Source organism: Cetorhinus maximus, chromosome 21 (assembly GCF_964194155.1).
Source record: "Cetorhinus maximus chromosome 21, sCetMax3.hap1.1, whole genome shotgun sequence".
Classification (NCBI taxonomy): Eukaryota; Metazoa; Chordata; class Chondrichthyes; order Lamniformes; family Cetorhinidae; genus Cetorhinus; species Cetorhinus maximus.
In genome coordinates this window covers 37,216,509-37,237,171 of record NC_135899.1, presented here as the reverse complement: position 1 = coordinate 37,237,171, position 20,663 = coordinate 37,216,509, and the positions used below count along the sequence as shown (strand labels likewise).

Below are 20,663 nucleotides of genomic sequence, written 5' to 3'. Positions count from 1 at the left end.
GGCCCTGGCAGAACCCAAACTGGGTGTCAGTGAGCAGCCAGTTGATAAGGTGGTTCAGAAGGCATATGGAATCCTTTCATTTATTAACCAATGCATAGAACATAGCAGCAGGGAGATTATGCTGGAACTGTATAAATCATTAGTTAGGCACAACTTGTTTAATGTGTGCAGTTCAGGTCACCTCATTACAGAAAGGATATAATTGCACTGGGAGGGTACAGAGAAGATTTACGAGGATGTTGCCAGGACTGGAAAATTGCAGCTATGAGGAAAGATTGGAATGGCTGGTGTTGTTCTCCTGGGAACAGAGGAGCCTGAGGGGAGATTTCATTGAGATGTACAAAATCGTGAGGGGCCTGGAAAGAGTGGATGGGAAGGGCCTATTTACTTTAGCAGAGAGGTCAGTGACTGGGGAGCATAGATTTAAAGCGATTGGTAGAAAGATTAGAGGAGAAATGAGGAAATATTTTTTTTACTCAGAGGGTCGTATTTGCCTGGAACTCACTGCCTGAAAGGGAAGTAGAGGCAGAAACTCTCGAATCATTTAAAAGGTGCCTGGAAATGCATTTCAAGTGCTGTAACCTGCAGGGCTACAGACCAAATGCTAGAAAGTGGGATTAGGCTGGGTGGCTTGTTTCTTGGCTGGTGCAGACACAATGGGACAAGTCGCCTCTTTTGTGCCATTAACTTTCTATGATGCTATTCTATGAATTGCTGGCAAGCAGTAAAGTAACAGGAGATGGTGGCTCCATGAACACCTCCATTCTCAACCATGTTGGAGCCCAACACACGAGTGTAAGACCCAATGTTAAAGAGTCTTCAGCTAAACATAGTGAGTGGATGATCAAACCCGGCCTCCTCCTGAGATGCTGGGTAAACTCCCCTCCAGATCACTCAAACCCTCCCCACTGCGGAGAAGGCTCAAGTCAGGAGTGTGTTGTAAATGTGAAGTTTGTAAAATTGTTACGTTTTAAACCGTCTTTGTAGTTTAAGGTAAAACAGAATACCTTGGAAAGGGCGGTTAGCAGGAAGTTGTACAACTCTGCCCGGCAACAGGCCAGGGGCTTGGTTACCATGGGAACAGATTGAGACTTGCTGCACAAGCTGCAAAGTGATCACATCTGAAAGTAAAGCAAGAGCAGCTGGGGCTGACTGGACAGATTTGGGACAAAAAGAGAGAGCGAGAGAGAGAGAGAGATAGAGAGACAGGTCTCACAGAGAGACCAAGCGCTGCAGCCAGGGTGGTCAGCAGAGGGGAGAGGGTGTCCTTCCTATGGCTGTCAGACAGAATTCAGGAGAGAACTGTGGTTGAGGACAGGCATCCCGTGGCAATCTAAACACTCTGGAAGATTCATCCTGGTGTAGCCGGGGAAGGAATCGCTCGAGGGGGCCTCGGTGTTGGCAGTCAGTTCAGAATTTCTCTGGAAACCCGGAGAAGCACCTTTTGACCGTCACTCAAAGTTACAATTCAGTAAAAGAGGGAGAAGTGAACCCAGTGGAAGCTGAGAGTGATGTTGGAGTAGTTCCTGTAAAAACTGTGATTCTGCAGATAGCCAGGTGTTAGGTATAACTGTGGTGTGGGGTGTTCAGTCAGGTTAAAAGTTAAAGGAGAGATAATGTACTATAGTTTAGTGAGTTAGTTGTCTGCGATGCATTCGTTAGGCAATACTGCTTTCAGTTGGTTTGTTCGGGTAAAAGTCTGAAAATTTAAAATCTTCTCATGGGAAGATTTTGGTCACTGGGAATTTAAATCTCTTTGAAAAGTTTTAGACTTCTATGGGGATAATATCATCCCCCAACACCACAAAAAAACAGATTATCTGGTCATTATCACGTTGCTGTTTGTGGGAGCTTGCTGTGCACACATTGGCTGCCACATTTCCTATTTTACAACAGTGACCACAATTCGAAAGTACTTAATTGGCTGTACTGAGCTTTGGGACATCTGGTGGTCATGAAAGGATCTATATAACTGCAGTTTTTTCTGAGGAGGTTACAGAGATAGGGTGGTGGGAGGTCTTGGGAGGATTTTGAGGTAAAGTGGAGTACCATGTACCTTTAAGAGAATGCAAGTGGACTAACCATGTGACAGTACTGATCAATCAGTGTACGGCGTGAGCTACTGGTTAACTGTAAGTCTAGAGCTGGAGGTGGTTGTGGGAGCACGCAAGGATTTAGTGCTCTGCCTCTGTTGCAATAAACAATCACAGTTTGTTCTTATGTGGGTCTCTCTCCATTATTGATAGTGAGCATCAACTAACAACTGCATATGAAGACGTGAAATCCAAGTTTACTCAACTAGTGAACTCATAGACTCAAGACATAAAATTGTCACCGAGGATAAAAAATTGCAAGATCCCTGAGTGAGAATCCACAAGGCGGGTGAGCAAAACATTAGAAAGAGAATCTGTACTTTTGATGTCAAATAGATGGCAATCAGAGCAGAAAGCAGTACTGCAGTTTTAAATTTAAACAAAAAAAGGACAGGACTGGACCAGGAGGCCACTGGGTTTCCCAAAGTGAAGGGCGTCCAACATCAAAAGAGCCTGCGGAGTAAAAGGGGAAAACTCTGCAGAATCTCCCAGGAAAGGGAGAAGGAATCACTGTTTTATTCTGCACTGGAACGAAGTTTCACAAAGAGAAAAGAGAAGAATGATCACCTGGATCCCACCAAAACTCGAAAAGCATGGGAAACACAAACCCAGCACAGAGAAGCTGACAGCTGCAGAGACAGCCCGAGTTCATAAAAAAGGTGGCTGCTTTTAAAGCTGTAAAAATACATTTAAAGTGGTGCATACGAGAAAAATGGCCACAGACAGAAAATTATAAGAGACCCCAGGGAGGACAACTCTGCAGAAGGCAAAACACAAATTGATCGCCGGCAGTCAAGAAAGCCGCGGTAAGCCAAACACCTGAATTCGTCATTAACTGAGAAGCCATTGGAAGGGCAGCCCCTTGCAGTTGTTCACGATGCCGCAGTTCAGGTGTGTAGATCCATTCGACCTCATTTCAGATGACTGGTCTCAGTATGTCGAATACCGAGCATTCTTTTTTACCGCTAATGACATCGCGGGGGAGGAAAAGAACAGGGCGATTCTTTTGTCCACATGCGGGAGAAAACGGACGGGCTGATCCGCAGCCTCACGTCACCTAACACCGCTGACTCGATGAGTTAATAAAAATTGTACAAAACCACCCAAGACCAAAGCCCTGAGTTACCATGCAGCGCTTCAAGTTCAATTCAAGGAATAGTCCTCCAGAGGAGACAATAGCTGACTACATTGCTGTTTTAACTGAACATTGCGAATTCGGAACATCCATTACCGATATGTTGAGAGACCGACTGATATGCGGGATTGGAAATAACACAATTCAAAGGCATTTGCTAGCTGGAGCTAATCCAGACTTCAATAAGGCATTAGAATTAGCCACAGCCATGGAGAGTGCTGTTAGAAATTCGGAAGCTATAAGAAAGGCACAAAATGGTGCCGTCCATCTGCCAGGACGAGACAGTCCGGCACGAAAACATCGGACCCCACAGAAAGGCGGGAAACGCCCACTATGTACAGATCAGTAAAATACAGCAGAACCACAGTGAAAACCCACTAAATGAATGAGAAATGCATCCAGGCATCCAGTGAGCAATCGACAATTCAAACAAGTCGACAGCTTTTTCTGCCACCACTATGGTCACATAAGGCAGCACTGCAGAGAAAGACTGAAACAGCATTTTAAAGACAAAAGGAGAAATCTTGACATGTGTCTCATGGAAGAACCAGAAGAAATAGAATCAGACACCCATTCATTATATAACCTGAAAGTGGGTAGAACCGAGCCAACCCAAGTGATCATTAAAGTCAATGGACAACCCGTTAAAATGGAAGTTGATACTGGAGTGTCGATGTCCGTCACTAGAGAACATACATTCAGATACTTGAATAAAGGAACCCATCCTTTAAGATTGGAAGTTTCAGACACTAAACTGAGAACATACACGGATGAAGAAAGAAGACCGAAAGGGATATGTCAAGTCAAGGTGCAGTATGAGGAATAGTCTGCAAAATTACCCCTATTTGTAATGTCAGGCAGGGGACTGAGTCTCCTCGGAAGGAACTGGCTGGGAGAGATAAACCTTGAGGGCCCCTAAGTTCCCAATTGGAAACCAGAAGCATTACTGCAGGAAAAAATAAGTCCGTGAAAGAACTTATAGACCCAAGATATAAAATGTCTGAAAAGACAGGAACATCCAGATCCCAACACACAGACAGAACTGACCATTCACAGTCCACAGGATAATAACCAGCTCCCAACACACACACACACACAACTCAACAATAGGAAATCAGTAAGAATCTTCACACAGCATAAGGGACATTTCCACACCTGATTCCCCACAGGATAGTCAGGCTGCCTGAACATTAGTGTGGATATTATGTGATGTAATTATTATAAATTGTGTTCGTTCACTCACCATCTCCTGAGTTGGTTTTCAGTCCCTACAGGAAGTGAAGCAGCTGTGGAACAGGAAGAGGAGAGAATGGGCAGAGTGGGTGGGGCTCTCTGATTGACGTCTCTCACAGCCAATCCAAATATTTCTGGAGTAACCTGAGTTTCCTGAAGTTCGGGAAACTGACCGGTGAAACGGAGGCGACTTTGAGCAGCAGATCAGGTGGGGATTTAAACTTGTCATTGTCCCATCTGAATAAAACCTCACTTATTGCAGCTGCTGTCTCAGTTCCCCAGGTAAATGTTTGACAGAGATTTCTAGTGTGGGAATAACATTCTTCATCCTCGGAGGCTTTCAAACTGACAACATCAGTGTGGGATGTGTAGCCCCGGATGTGTTTGACAGCAGATCAGAAGAGGAAGACCCACAGCATCCAAGGTAGCGATAATGTGCAGTGGTGGGATCAGCACATGCACAAGAGAGAGGGGCACAGGTGAGAGGGGCACAGGCGAGAGGGGTACAGGTGAGAGGGGCACAGGTGAGAGGGGCCTGGGAGAGGGGCACAGGAGAGAGGGGCCTGGGAGAGGGGCACAGGTGAGAGGGGCACAGGCGAGAGGGGCACAGGCGAGAGGGGCACAGGTGAGAGGGGCACAGGAGAGAGGGGCCTGGGAGAGGGGGGCCTGGGAGAGGGGCACAGGAGTGAGGGGCCTGGGAGAGGGGGGCACAGGTGAGAGGGGCCTGGGAGAGGGGGGCACAGGATAGAGGGGCCTGGGAGAGGGGGGCACAGGAGTGAGGAACAGAAAAATGCGTGGAGAGGAGATTGAGGCAGTTTCGAGTGTGACTCTGTATCTTGGGGAGTGACTCTGACTTGGGGGGTGACTTTGTGCTTATGAAGTGATTGTGACTCAGGCTGGAATTTTCTGCTCCCGTTGATGACGGGTGTGTTTGGAGGCGTAAGCAGACAATATGGTGAGAAGGCCAAATCTCAGTTTTACGCTGTTGTTTAACAAGTTTGCAATTGTCCGCGCCACCCACGTTGGAGGCACATTTCCCATCGTCGCATGTCAGAAACCTAATTTCAGTACTTTAGCCTCTCATGAAAGCCCTGCTCACCGGAATCATCCCCACATTGCTGGATCATCCAGGCATGTTAGTGTGATTGCACACCGACATGTTCCACAACTGTACCCAAGCGACATGCACCTTGTAAGCTGAACTTTACTGGGACTTCGAAGCTTGTTTCCCTTCCTTGCTTCGGGCAGCACTCATGGTCTCAGCGCCAGGCTTCACAGGCAGCACCACATCACTTTTAGTGGGGGGTCATAGGCAGGTCTCTACCTACTGGACCAGCCGTAAGGTGGGGGTGGCTTTTCAATGGCTGTGGGGCTAGGACTTGCTCGGGTAAGGGGGTGAAATGACCTCAGGAAAGAGAAAAAGCTGCAAGGTGAGAGCTGTACTGAGGAAGTGTGTATGGGGGCACATGTTGATCTGTGCAAGTAGCCTCAAGATGGTGAGGGCTGAGGAGGCAGTCTCCAGGGGAGATGAGGCCAGATGGAGATGAGAGGGTGTGTGTGTGAGAGAGTGAGTGGTGATGTCCATTGAACTGGCAGTGAGTGAAATGCCAGTGAATGTGTGATAGTCTTGTGAATATATGAGTCTGGAGTGATAAGATGGTTGCCTTACCCCAGATGAGATCATTCATCCTCTTTCTGCACTAGATGGCCAACCTTTTCTGTGCAGCATTGGCACTGACCACCACTGCCACCGCCTCCCAAGCCGGAATGGACCTCCTGCTGCCAGAGAAGGGGTGAAAGACATCACGACGGGCCTCCAAAAGGAATTCCAGTTGACGGGTCACTGAACTGTTCTTGGCTTTCAGGGCCATGTCTTCACTGGAGCAGTTCTAGGCTGCAAGAGTTGAGAACTGTGTGCAGTTCAGATAGGGCAGCCGGAGTGAGGTAATGGCTTGGCGGGTGATTCAGAGGCTGCCCACCAGCGAGACAGTGTGTTTCCTGTGGCTGCATGATGAATGAGGCTGGAAGCAGATGATACGGCGCAAAAATCCACCATTGCGGCCAGCAGGTAAAACATCGTTTTTCACACCCGCTGCTACACTTAGTGCAATTCTGGGGTGATTCCGCCTTCAAAGATTGACTCCAGGGTGACCAACTCTGAAATCAAATAAGGACAATTCGACCACACAACCCAGGGGCAGGGGTACAGAGAGGTACGGGTGGGGGAGGGTTTGTTGGTGAGACCAGGGGTGGTAGTGAGACTGGGTAGGCACAGGTACTGAGTGCTGAAGGTTGTACTCAGGACAGGTGTGCATTGCTGTGCTGGCGAGTTCGGGGGTGGGGGGAGGGGGGGGTGGAGTTGAATAAGCTGCTGAGAATAGGGACGGGGGCGCTGTCTGACAAAAGGAAGAGCCACCCAACATCCAACCCAGTTTCTGATGAAAGGTCATCTCAAGCTGAAATGTTAACTCTGTTTCTCTCCACAGATGCTGCCTGACCTGCTGAGTATTTCTAGAATTTTTTGTTTTGATTCTAGTTTTTAAAGCACAGAAACAGACCATTTGGCCCATCTACTTTCTACCGGTGCTTTTGCTCCACATGAGCTTTCTCCTTCCCTATTTTATCTCACCCTATCAGCAGATCCTTCTATCCCTTTCTCCCTCATGTACTTACCTGGCTTCCCATTTAATACATCAAAACTATTTGCCTCAACCATTCCCTGTGGTAGCAAGTTCCACATTCTAATCATTCTCTTGGTGAAAACGTTTCTCCTGAATCCCTCATTGGATTTATTATTGATCATCCTATATTTCTGGCCCCTAGTTTTGGACTCCCCCACACAAGTGGGAACATCTTCTCTCCATTTATCCCCAAATTCTGAATTTTATAATTCATCATTTTAAAGATTTCCATTATGTCACCCCTCAGCCTTCTCTTTTCTAGGGAAAAGAGTGCTAGCCTGTTCAGTCTTTCCTGATAGTTACAATCTCTCAATTCTGAACATCATCCTTATTAATGTTTTTGCACCTTCTCCAGTTCCTTTATGTCCTTTTTCAATATGGAGATCAGAACTGTGCACAGCTTTCCAAGTGTGGTCTAACCAAGGTTCTGTACAAGTTCAACATAACTTCTCTGCTTTTCAATTCCATTCCCCAAAAAATGGACCCGAGCAATATTGTTGGATTTTGTTAAGAATAGCCTTGTTGACCTGGCTTGCTACTTTTAACGATTGATGAATCTGTAGTTCTGCCCTTACACAACTTGTAAATATGATCTTTGGTCCTCCCTAGCCTATCCAATTGAAATAATTTGTCCACATTAAGTCATGAACACAAACTTGTTGTTTTCAAACCTCCATTAAATCATCCCATAGTCTATACTTACCTAAAGTGCACACACCCGCTCTCCGAATATAATGGCAAAATGCTGTGAATGCTGGAAATCTGATACATTTTCAGAAAATGCTGGAAATTCCCAGGTCAGGCAACATCTGTGGGGAGAGAAGCGACCTCTCTGCAGCCTTTGACATGCCCGACCACACTATCCTCCTCCTCCAACTCTTCTCTGTTGTCCAGACAGTAGGATTGTTATCACTTGGCCCACTTTTGCCTCTTCAGTTGTAGCCAGAAAATCTCCTGCAATGGTTAATCTTCCCACCCCCATCGCTCTGGAGTCCGACCAAGGGTCTATCCTCGGCCCCCACATATTTCTCATCCTCATGGGGAATGGGGTGGTGAAGGAGGTAGGATGGAGGGTGAAGAAGGGGGGGATGGTGGGGTGAAGGAGTGGGGATGAGGATGGGGTTGGGGTTGAGGGGGTTAAACGGCTGCGATCCTGGTTCCCCCCGCCCAGAGCTGGGATTTACAGGTGCGCATCTATAATTCCAGCCCCACCCACGTAACAGCCGCTCGGGCTCGCGCTTTCTCAGGTTAAACTCCTGAACGCTGGGCGCCAAAAGCCGCTCTGCGAGTCAGAACTACAACTCCCATCGGGCACCGCGGGGTTGGTCTCCCCTGAGTCTGTGCTGCCGCTCCTCAATGCGCAGCCGTGTGGGGCCAATTGCAACATGGGTAAAATAAAAAGAAAATACTGCGGATGCTGGAAATCTGAAATAAAAACGGAAAATGCTGGAAAAACTCAGCAGGTCTGACAGCATCTATGGAGAGAGAAATAGAGTTAACGTTTCGAATCTCCATGACCTTTCATCAGGGCTAAAGAGAGGTAGAAATGCATGGGTAATGTAGTTTCAACTGGGTGATTGTGTCAGGCTAGAGCCACCACCTCCCTTGTGATTGGCTCAGCTGAATGATTGACATATAAATTCTGGAATAAAAAGTTCTGTTGAAGGGTCATGTTGGACTCGAAACGTCAACTCTTTTCTTCTCCACCGATGCTGCCAGACCTGCTGAGTTTTTCCAGGTAATTCTGTTTTTGTTATAAATTCTGGAAAGTAGGTCTCTGTATTTCTGTCCCTGATTGGCTGTGAGAAACGTCAATCAGAGAGCCCCACCCACTCTGTCCATTCCCTCCTCTTCCTCTTCCACAGCTGCTTCACTTCCTGTAGGGACTCAAAACCAAGTCAGGAGATGGTGAATGAAGGAACACAATTTATAATAATTACATCACATAATATCCACACTAATCTTCAGGCAGCCTGACTATCCTGTGGGGAATCAGCTGTGGAAATGCCCCTTATGCTGTGTGAGAAGATCCAGCTGAGAGAGCTGTTTACTCGGTGCTTTGTGCTGAACTGTTTGCCTGGAGCTGTGTGTTGGATATTGAGTGTGTTTATTGGAAGCATTTCCCTTCTGATTTACAGGCTGACTTTTGTTGATGGCTCATTACTGAATATGAGAAGGTGAGGTGTAATTATCTGGGAGGTGCAGAGTGTCTGAGGATTCTTACTGATTTCCCATTGTTAAGTGTGTGTGTGTGTGTCATGAAGCTATTAATGCGTATAATGTTATTGGAAATTATTTTATTTTAAATAGAAGTTTAGTCTGTGTGTGTGTTAGTTGGATTAAAGCCAGCTAGTCTGGGTGCTTTGATGTATAGTAGTTTTGAGATGTCAACAGTAAGGTAGGGTAAATTTGCATTTTGTTGAAAAGAGCATTCAAGAAGGGGAGTGAAATCTTACACCTAGCTAGAAGACACCAAGCAATGCTAATCTTACTAATAAAATTGGTACAATGAAAGGAGTTCAAAGGGCCTGATGATACAATGAAAATTTACATTCAAAGAGAAGTGCTGGGTATAACCTGAGATTAGTTTGTGTGTGGAAGTCAGAGGCAATGTAAGATCAAAACCTGTAAGCCTACAATTGTCTGCAATGGAACCAAATTGAAAGGAACCTTATTTTGAATCCATAAGGTAAAAATGCTTTGCCTGGTGTATGGTTAAGTCTAATGGTTATTATTGCCTTCGTAGAGATTAATTTGGGAATTTGTTATAAGTTATGGTAGTAGTAATTTGTAGCCATATGTCTGTGTTTAATTTGTTGTAACTTAATAAAATGTTTCATTTAGTTTGAGATAAGAACCTTTCGAGAACTGGTGGTCTTATTCCTGAATTTTAGAGCTGCAGTTCAAAACATACCAATTGAAAATATAGGTTATGACAGTTATTTAAAGTTTCCCTCTGGGATTTTAAATGACAGCTTTTACCAACTGATCTGTTGTAACAACTGGGGGCTCTTGCAGGATAAAAATTATAATTCCTTGAATGGTTTGGAATTGGTGAATCTTAAGGTTACCAGTACGAGAAGCACCTTGAACTCAGGAGTTGGTGAGGTATTTTAGAAGTGGTGAGACTGCAAGATGGCTTTGGCAATTGCTAAGACTTGTCTGGGAGTAGAAGAGATAATTCTGATTGGATTGGAAAAAACAACCAAAAGTAAGTTAACAGAGTTGGCAGCTAAGTTAAAATTGGGGTTACCCTCGGGTGGCTAGGAAATCAGATATAATTAAAAGTATAGCTCAGCATCTACAGTTGGAAGTGAAACCTGACACTAGTGAGTTACAGCTGGAGGTAGTGACACTTCAGTTACAAATGATAAAGCTTGACTTAGAAGCAAAGGACAGAGAAATGGCTTTTAAAAGGGAATTAGAAATTGTGAAGAAAGGGAAAGAGAGAGAATTCCAAATGAAAATGTTGGCAGTGAAAAAATGCCAGTAGGTGAGGAGAGACTTATCTCCAGAGTAGAACCCAGTGGGGAGATGTTTAAATTTGTACAAGCTCTTCCAAAGTTTGAGGAAAAGATATTGAAGCATTCTTTATTTCATTTGAGAAGCTAGCTAAACAGATGAAATGGCCACAGGAAAACTGGATCTTATTATTGCAGTCTAAGTTAGTGGGTAGGGCCCATGAGGTATGTGTTTCGCTATCAGAAGAAATGTCGGTGAATTTTGATGTGGTGAAAAAGGCTATTTTGAGTGCATGAGATGGTCCCTGAAACATACAGGCAGAAATTTAGGAATATGAGAAAACAGCCTGGGCAAACTTATATTGAGTTTGAAAGAGTAAAACAAATTAATTTTGATCGGTGGATATGGGTGTTAAAAATAGAGGCAACCTATGCAGCTCTTAGGGAAGTAATTCTTTTGGAAGAATTTAAAGATTCAATCCCTTCGGTAGTGAGAACTCATGTGAGGGAACAGAGGGTTGATTCTGTAAGACAAGCAACAGAGATAGTTGATGATTATGAGTTAGTTCATCGAGCTAAACCTTTTTTCATCGTCCTTTCAAATTGGAAAAGGATAAAAAGTGGGAAGGTGAAAGGAAGGTAGGTAATCAAGGAAGAGGAGTAGCTGGAAGTTCCCGGAAGTTTGTTCTCAGAATAAAAAAGAAGGTACAAGTGATACTCGAAAATTGAGGTGTTTTAATTGTAAAAAAAAAGTAAGGCACACAAAGTCATTGTGTTGGAAATTGCAGGAAAAATCTGTTGGAATTATTGGGGTACAGAAACACTCTGAAAGTAAGAGTACTGTGGGTTCTGAGGTTCAGAAACAGGAGAAAGCAGTGGTTTGTGTACCGGTGAAACAGGGAGAATCGGTGATAGGTGAAGAAGTGGGATTGTGTTCACAGTTTACTCAAGAGAATTCTGAAGAGCAGGTTGCAGAAATATTTAAAGATTTTGTGTGTGATGGGAAAGTCTTTCCATGTGTACAGGGTGGAGTTGGTAAAGGTGTTAACATTTAAAGAGACACAGGAGCAAGTTAATCCTTAATGCAGGATAGTGCTTTGGGACATCTGGTGGTTGTGAAAGGCCCTATATAAATGCAAGTCTTTCTTTTTGTTTCTTTTCTGAGGAGGTTACAGAGATAGGGTGGTGGGAGGTCTTGGAGGGATTTGAAAAGACAGGAAACATCCAGATCCCAACACACAGACAGAACTGACCATTCACAGTCCACATAATCTGCCTTCCTGTTTTTGCTACCAAAGTGGATAACCTCACATTTATCCACATTATATTGCAACTGCCATGCATTTGCCCAATCACTCAGCTTGTGCAAATCACACTGAAGCACCTCTGCATCCTGCTCATCCTGCTCACAGCTCACCCTCCCACCCAGCCTTGTGTCATCTGCAAATTTGGAGATATTACATTTAGTTCCCTCATCTAAATCATTAATACATATTGTGAATAGCTGGGGTCCCAGCACCGATCCCTGCGGTACCCCACTAGTCACTGCCTGCCATTCGGAAAAAGACCCATTTATTCCTACTCTTTGTTTCCTGCCTGCCAACTAGTTTTCTATCCATCTCAATTCACTACCCACAATCCCATATGCTTTAATTTTACACGCTAATCTCTTATGTGGGACTTTGTCGAAAGCCTTCTGAAAGTTGAAATAAACCACATCCACTGGCTCCCTCATCAACTCTATTAGTTACATTCTCAAAAAATTCCAGTAGATTTGTCAAGCATGATTTCCCTTTCGTAAGTCCGATTCTGCCACTGTTTTCCAAGTGCTCAGCGATTAAATCTTTATAATGGACTCTAGAATTTTCCCCACTACCAACGTCAGGCTGACTCGTCTATAATTTCCTGTTTTCTTTCTACCTCCCTTTTTAAATAGTGGGGTTACATTAGCTACCCTCCAATCTGTAGGAACTGTTCCAGAGTCGATAGAATCTCGGAAGATGACCACCAATGCATCCACTATTTCTAGGGCCACTTCCTTAAGTACTCTGGGATTTAGATTATCAGGCCCTGGGGATTTATCGGCCTTCAATCCCATCAATTTCTCCAACACCATTTCCCTACTAATACTGATTTCTTTCAGTTCCTCCCACTCACTCAGCCCTGTGTTCCCCATTTCTGGTATGTTATTTGTGTCCTCCTTTGTGAAGACAGAACCAAAGTATGTATTTAGTTGGTCAGCCATTTCTGTGTTCCCCATTATAAATTCCCCTGTTTCTGACTGTCAGGGACCTACATTTGTCTTCACCAATATTTTTCTCTTCACAGAACCGGTTCCAATGTCCCAGAAATCTGAAACCCTCCCCATCACACCATCTCTTTAGCCACAGATTCATCCGATATTTCCTATTTCTACTCCTGAAAGGGGCATTTCCCCACAGGATAGTCAGACTGACTGAACATTAGTGTGGATATTATGTGATGTAATTATTATAAATTCTGTTCCTCACTCACCATCTCCTCACTTGGTTTTCTGGGGGAGGTGGGACCAGTACAAACTGGACAGGTTACACCTGGGCAGGACCGGGACTGATGTCCCAGGGGGAATATTTGGTAGAGTGGTTGGGGAGGATTTAAACTAAAATGGCAGGGGGAATGCAAGGACAAGAACAAAAGACAGAAAGGGGAATAAGGAAAGTGATAGGCAGAGAAATCAAGGGCAAGAATCAAACAGGGCCTCAGTGAAAAATAGTGGGAATGGGACAAGTAACGTTAAAAAAAATAAGCCTTAAGGCTTTGTGCCTTAATGCAAGGAGCATTCGCAATAAAGTGGATGAATTAACCATGCAAATAGATATAAACAGGTATGATATAGTCAGGATTATGGAGGCATGGCTGCAGGGTGACCAGGGATGGGAACTGAACATCCAGGGGCAATCAGAATATGACTAACTAACTATGTCTCCGGAGATGGGATTTTTTAATCCTCAGGGAAGGTTCAAGACCCTCCCTCTCCATCTGTTAATGGGGTCTTGTCACCCATTGATTGGCTGACATATTCTTTAATTTAACTTAATTGGTCTTGGCCTTTATGTGTAATTAATCTTTAACAGAACAATGAACCTTTCACATCTTTCCTTAATCTGATTTCAAACATGATTTTTGTATACACTTTTGGTTGTTAACTTTTCTTCTAATCTGATTTAATACAATCTTTGCAGCCATTTTAGAGTCATAGAGTTATACAGCACAGAAACAGGCCCTTCGGCCCATCATGTCCATGCTGGCCATAAAGCACCTATCTATTCTAATCCCATTTTCCAGCACTTGGCCTGTTGCCCTGTACGCTGTGGTGTTTCAAATGCTCATCTAAATACTTCTTAAATGTTGTGAGGGTTCCTGCCTCTACCACCCCCTCAGACAGTGTGTTCCAGATTCCAACCAACCTCTGGGTGAAAAAACATTTCCTCAAATCCCCTCTATAGGAAGGATGTGACTGCACTCGAGAGGGTGCAGAGGAGGTTCACCAGGATGTTGCCTGGGCTGGAGCGTTTCAGCTAAGGCGAGACACTGGATAGGCTAGCATTGTTTTCCTTAGAGCAGAGAAGGTTGAGAGGGGACCTGATAGACGCATACAAGATTATGAGGGGCATAGATACGGTAGATAGGAAGAAACATTTCCCCTTAACAGAGGTGTCAATAACCAGGAGGCATAGATTTAAGGTAAGGGGCAGGAGGTTTAGAGGGGATTTGAGGAAAAGCTTTTTCACCTTGCTTAACTCTGAACTGCCCTCTGAAGTGGCTGAGCAAACAATGATAAACAATCACTACAAAGTCCAATAAGAGGAAGATCAGATAGATCTGGACATTCCTGGCATTGTGTCAAAATAAGATTAAGGTGATCTCAACCCAGTGAAATCTGCAAAGTCTCTCTTACCAAGGTCTGAGGACAAGTACCCAAGTGAGGAGAGCTGCCCCACAGACTGGTCAAGTTACCATCCCTGGGTATGTCCCATCCCACAGGCAGATGGGGAAGTCTCAATATTGACTCCATGGAGTCTCATGGCTTCAGGTCAAACAAGTTCAAGGAAAACTCCCACTCCCCTCCCAATTGATGAATGAGTACTTCACCATGTTAATCATCACTAGGGAAGATTTTCAGCAGGGACACAAGATAGTCGTTTGTGGTAAAACTGGAGGAAAGGGCACGCCAAGGCCAAGACTTGCTCTTCCAGAGCTGGTCTTCAGTTCCTGTCAGCCGTATCCACCAGTTGCTGCACCAAATGTCACTATGCTGAGCGTGTTGGGGCCGGAGCCCCCAACCACCTGGCTGGTGTCCTCGAGTACCTGACTGCTGAGATCCTCGAGCTGGCCAGTAATGCAGCCCCGGACAACAGGCAGACCAGCATCATCTCCCGCCACCTGCAGCTCACTGTCCACAACAACAAGGAGCTCAACAAGCTGCTGGGGGTGGTCACCATAGCCCAGGGTGGGGTTCTGCCCAACATCCAGGCTGTGCTGCTACCCAAGAAAACCAGGCAACCCAGCAAAGTTTATGCCTGAAGGGGTGAGATCACAAAAAGATCACTAGGGAAGTAGACCAAGGACAGATCCCAAAACTGGATATCCATGAGGTGCAGTGAGCCATCAGCAGCAGCAGGATTGTATTCCAACACAATCTCACAGCCTGGCACAGCCCTCATTCCATGATTATCATCAAACCAGTAGATAGACATGTCAGGAGCAGCATTGGCTCCCTCTCTGCTGCTTGCCTCTCTACCCACTGCCTCCTGTCTATCTGGACTGAGATCAGGGACTACCCTCAACCCCACCCCATCCATGCAGGAAGGGGACAGCAGCCTGAAGGTGCATCCTTCAGTGCTTCTTAACACACTGAGTTTAAACTAGTGTGCAGCCATTCCTATCCTGCTCTGCTGCCAGTTATAGGTTATAACCCTGTCTCCCTTTACAATGAGTCTGCCCCCTCACTGGGAGATTGCTTCACACCGAAGGTCAGTAGGATAGTGAACCGCTGCTCCCACTGAACGCCTGCTCACTTTCTGACTGAACACAACAGACAACTTGCATTCATATAGTGCCTTAACATAGTTCAATGTCCAAAGGTGCTTTTCAAGATTGTTAACAATATTTGACACTGAGACATATAAGGTAACATTAGTACAGATGAACAAAACGATGTTTAAGAAGTAGATTTTAAGGAGGAAAGAGGTAGAGAGACGGAGAGGTTTAGAGAGGGAATTCTAGAGCTTAGGGCCCAGGCAGCTGAAGACACGGCCACCAATGGTAGATGCTCAAGAGACCAAAATTGGAGGAGTGCGGAGGTCTTAGAGGGTTGTGGGCCTAAGGTGAGAGTGCTATGAGCTCAAGTCCTGCTCCTGGACTTGAGAACTGACACTGACACTCCAGGGCAGTAGTGAGGGGATGCTGTACCGTCTTTCAGATGGGATGTTAAACCGAGACTTCTGCTCTCTCAGATGGGTATAAAAGATTCCATGGCACTATTCTGAAGAAGTACAGGGGAATTATCACTGGTGTCCTGCCCAACATTTATCCCTCAGTCAACACCACAAAAAAACAGATTATCTGGTCATTATCACATTGCTGTTTGTGGGAGCTTGCTGTGCACACATTGGCTGCCACATTTCCTACATTACAACACTGACCACACTTCAAAAGTACTTCATTGACTTTAAAGTGCTTTGGGACATCTGGTGGTCTAGAAAGGCTCTATATAAATGCAAATCTTTTTTTCTCTATGGAGGTTACAGAGATAGGGGGTGGGAGGTCTTGGAGGGACTTGGAAGGACAGGAAACATCCAGATCCCAACACACAGACAGAACTGACCATTCACAGTCGACAGGATAATAACCAGCTCCCAATACACACACACAGAACTCAACAATAGGAAATCAGTAAGAATCCTCAGGCACTCTGCACCTCCCAGATAATTACACCTCACCTTCTCATATTCAGTAATGACCCATCAACAAAACTCAGCCTGTAAATCAGAAGGGAAACGCTTCCAATAAACACACTCAATATCCAACACACAGCTCCAGGCAAACAGTTCAGCACAAAGCACCAAGTAAACAGCTCTCTCAGCTGGATCTCCTCACATAGCATATGGGGTATTTCCACACTTGATTCCCCACAGGATAGTCAGGCTGCCTGAAGATTAGTGTGGATATTATGTAATGTAATCATTATAAATTCTGCTCCTTCACTCACCATCTCCTCACTTGGTTTTCAGTCCCTACAGGAACTGAAGCAGCTGTGGGAGAGGAGAGAATGGGCAGAGTGGGTGGGCTCTCTGATTGACGTCTCTCACAGCCAATCCAAATATTTCTGGAGTAACCTGAGTTTCCCGAAGCTTGGGAAACTGACCGGTGAAACGGAGGCGACTTTGAGCAGCAGATCAGGTGGAGATTTAAACTTGTCATTGTCCCATCTGAATAAAACCTCACTTATTGCAGCTACTGTCTCAGTTCCCGCTTGGTAAACATTTAACAGAGATTTCTAGTGTGGGAATAACATTCTTCATCCTCGGAGGCTTTTAAACTGACAACATCAGTGTGGGATGTGTAGCTTCGGATGTGTCTGACAGCAGATCAGAAGACCCACAGCATCTAAGGCAGTGATAACGTGCAATGGTGGGATCAGCACATGCACAGGAGAGAGGGACACAGGAGAGAGAGGGACACAAAATAGAGTGCCACAGGAATGAGGAACAAAGAGGGAAGGAAAATTTGACTCTGTGACTTGGGTCGTGTGTATGGGAGTGACTCTGGAAGTGACACTGAAACTTGGGAGTCATTCTGACTCAGAGATTGACTCTGTTACTGGGGGAGTGATTTGGGAAATGATCCCTCCCCAGACCTAACTTCCAGCTGATGCCAACCCCCTTGCCTAACCTCCTTGCTCTGCCCCTCACCTAAACACATGTCCCTCTTCAGGATTCAGGGACGTTGGAGAGGAAAGGGAGGATGGAGATGGAACGGTAATTTGCAAGGATGGAGGGGACAAAGGATTTTTTTGAGGAGAGGGGTGATAACAGCAGATTTCAAGGAGGGACAACATCTGAAGAGAGGGAGCCGTGAACAATATCGGCTAACATGGGGACCAGGAAGGGAAGCTGGGTGATCAGCAGTTTAGTGAGAATAGGGTCGAGGGAACAGGAGGTGGGTCTCATGGACGAGATGAGCTCATAGCATGAGGGGAGATGGGGTGAAACTAGAGAAATATGAGAGTTCAGGGCTAGGGCAGGGGGGAGCATTAATGGAAGTTTGTCCAGGTGGGCTAATGGAAAGGAGGGAAGTGACAGAGGCAGCTGATGGGATTGTTTCAACCTTATTTTCCTGAGCAGAGAGGTCAATAACCAGGGTTTGCAATAGAAGGGAGAGTCCTGCAGACATGACCACTACCATCTAGGACAAGGGCAGCAGATAGATGGGAACACCACCACCTAGAAGTTCCCTTCCAAATCACTGACCATCCTGACTTGGAAATATATCGCCATTCCTTCACTGTCGCTGGATCAAAATCCTGGAACTCCCTCCCGAACAGCACTGTGGGTGTACCTACACCACATGAACTGCAGTGGTTCAAGAAGGCAGCTCACCACCACCTTCTCAAGGGCAACTAGAGATGGGTAATAAATGCTGGCCCAGCCAGCGAAGCCCACATCCCATGAATGAATTTTTAAAACGTGCATCTAGCAGTGGGAGGGCACATTTCTGACAATTATCACTGAGGAATACTGGGGATGGTTTAACTTGAATCAGTGGGATTGAGGATGTTTGGGTTTTTGCTTGATGTGGGGAGTAGGGTTAAAAACACACGAGAGCATGGTGCTTTTGCCCTCGAAATATCACAGATAACATCAAAGAACCAAAGACAGAGGTAAAGAATTCAAAAACAGAAAATGCTGGAAAAACTCAGCAGGTCTAACAACATCTGTGGAGAGAAAAACAGAGTTAATGTTTCGAGTCTGTATGACTTCTTCTGAAGAGTCAGGAGTCTGAAGACAGAAGAGTTTTACCAACTCGAAACGGTAACTCTGTTTTTATCTCCACGGATGCTGTTAGACCTGCTGAGTTTTTCTCGCATTTTCTGTTATTGTTTCAGATTTCCAGCATCTGCAGTATTTTGCTTTTAGCAACGAATTCAATAAAGGGATCGGGATACAATATCTGTGATTGGAGGAGCTGGAGCACAGGAGATACAGAGTCTGTGAGTGGAGAGCTGGAGCATGGGAGAGACAGAATCTGTGATTGGAGGAACTGGAGCACGGAAAAGACAGAATCTGTGATTGGAGGAGCTGGAGCACGGGAGAAACAGAATCTGTGATTGGAGGAGCTGGAGCACAGGAGAGACAGAATCTGTGATTGGAAGAGCTGGAGCACGGGATTATTTATAAATAAACAGTCCCCTCCCCACCCTGACCCCTCTCCCAGTTGCAACAACCCTCCTATTTCAATAGAAAAGAAAAAGAGGAAAGAATTGGGATCTCGATACCACCATCGGCACATCTGGAGGAGACAGGGAGGAGGACAAGGTGGTGGAGGATCCAGTGCAGCTGCAGCTGTGACTAATTTTTAAAAAATTTGTTCATGGGATGTGGGCATCGCTGGCTAGGCCAGCATTTATTGCCCATCCCTAATTGCCCTTGTAAGAGGGCATTTTAAGAGTCAACCACATTGCTGTGGGTCTGGAGTCACATGTTGGCCAAGTAAGGATGGCAGATTTCCTTCCCTAAAGGACATTAGTGAACCAGATGGGTTTTTACAACAATCAGCAATGGTTTCATGGTCATCATCAGACTTGTAAATCCAGATTTTTACTGATTTCAAATTCCACCATCTGCTGTGATGGGATTTGAACCCAGATTGCCAGAGCATTACCCTGAGTCTCTGGAATATTGGTCCATTGACAATACCACCACCTCCCCTGAGAGAGAGGGAGTGTGACAGGGAGAGAGAGAATGTGAGAGAGGGGGGAAAAGAGAGAGTGAGGGAATCTGAGAGGGAAGGGGAGAGAGAGAGTGAGGGAATGTGAGAGGGAAGGGGAGAGAGAGTGTGAGGGAATGAGAGATGGAAGGGGAGAGAGAGTGTGAGGGAATGTGAGAAGGAGAGAGAGAGACACAGAGGAAGGAGAGGGGGGTTGGCGGGAGGAGGCGGCCTCAGGGGAAGAGAGAGAGAGCGAGGGTGTGGAAAACAGACAACATTTCTCACTTTCACTTTATTTTATTTCTCTGTGTATTTATTTCCCAACTCCTTTTATAAAAAGTGCTTTATTTTTCCTTTTAAAGCTCTTCTCCTGGGCCTGGCTTTCAAATTTACAAACTACTGCTGGAAGAACAATAACCAAAGAAAAAAGTTAAAACCTTTGCTTGACTTTCTTCCTCTTTTATATTTGTCCAATAAATTAGTTTGTGAATAAGAGGAAGAAAAATATTGCGGGTGAAATCCAGTTTTTTCTGTTCAACTGTTTCTGCTGAAGAAGTGTCTGTCTGTATACAAGCTTTTATTGGCTGTCGTCGTACCTGTGTTTTCTTGTTGTAATAAAAAGTTTCAATGTGTCGAAAAAGTTGGAAGTCAGAGCTTCCAGGCCTTAATATCAGCCACTGGAGGAGGATGGGGGGGTGGGAAGGCAGTGAGAAGGTGAATGAAGGAAAACTGCTTAGTTGTTGGATTCTTGGCCGCCTGTCCAGCACCGACTCTCTCATTTCTTTCATATCCTTGAATGGACGTGTAGAGCGAGTTTACAAATCCCTGCATCAAAAACAGTTTGGTTTTGAAATTAAATCTTTCGATTTGCTTTACCAGGGAGGAGCTCCTGAAAGCCAATATGTAGCTCCCCCTGCCGCACCGCCACACCCTAATCAAAAAATAGCCCCTGAGAAAATCCCAAAAAGAGCCCTCAAAAAGAAATGACTTTGAGCCCTGGTGTAAATAAGGAGAGACCATTTCCAGAGACAGAAGGATCAGTAACCAGAGGGGACAGATTAAGGGATTTAGCAAAAGGACCAGAGGTGAGATA

The 20,663-nt window shown here is 45.3% G+C and overlaps 4 protein-coding genes and 1 pseudogene across 9 annotated transcripts in view; 1 reads left to right on the top strand and 4 right to left on the bottom strand.

The window, feature by feature from the left end:
- LOC144695264 (uncharacterized) overlaps positions 1-20,663 on the bottom strand; it is a 131,592-nt gene that overhangs the window by 5,074 nt on the left and 105,855 nt on the right. Inside the window, exon 1 of one of the 3 annotated variants that reach the window (XM_078566175.1) lies at positions 13,118-13,137. The exons of the other annotated variants lie outside the window; for them this stretch is intronic. The gene's annotated coding sequence lies outside the window, so the exon portion shown is untranslated. Of the gene's footprint in view, positions 1-13,117; positions 13,138-20,663 lie in introns of those variants that run through there. 3 annotated transcript variants of the gene reach the window in all.
- LOC144695227 (uncharacterized) overlaps positions 1-20,663 on the top strand; it is a 384,420-nt gene that overhangs the window by 339,391 nt on the left and 24,366 nt on the right. The gene's annotated exons all lie outside the window — the stretch shown is intronic.
- Positions 1-20,663, bottom strand: part of LOC144695201 (uncharacterized) — a 193,921-nt pseudogene that overhangs the window by 165,666 nt on the left and 7,592 nt on the right. The gene's annotated exons all lie outside the window — the stretch shown is intronic.
- LOC144695271 (uncharacterized) overlaps positions 1-20,663 on the bottom strand; it is a 146,897-nt gene that overhangs the window by 118,645 nt on the left and 7,589 nt on the right. Inside the window, exon 1 of one of the 2 annotated variants that reach the window (XM_078566187.1) lies at positions 16,865-16,885. The exons of the other annotated variant lie outside the window; for it this stretch is intronic. The gene's annotated coding sequence lies outside the window, so the exon portion shown is untranslated. Of the gene's footprint in view, positions 1-16,864; positions 16,886-20,663 lie in introns of those variants that run through there. 2 annotated transcript variants of the gene reach the window in all.
- The window catches only part of LOC144695231 (uncharacterized), a 407,499-nt gene that overhangs the window by 379,254 nt on the left and 7,582 nt on the right, over positions 1-20,663 (bottom strand). The window contains exon 1 of one of the 2 annotated variants that reach the window (XM_078566125.1): positions 16,854-16,886. The exons of the other annotated variant lie outside the window; for it this stretch is intronic. The gene's annotated coding sequence lies outside the window, so the exon portion shown is untranslated. Of the gene's footprint in view, positions 1-16,853; positions 16,887-20,663 lie in introns of those variants that run through there. 2 annotated transcript variants of the gene reach the window in all.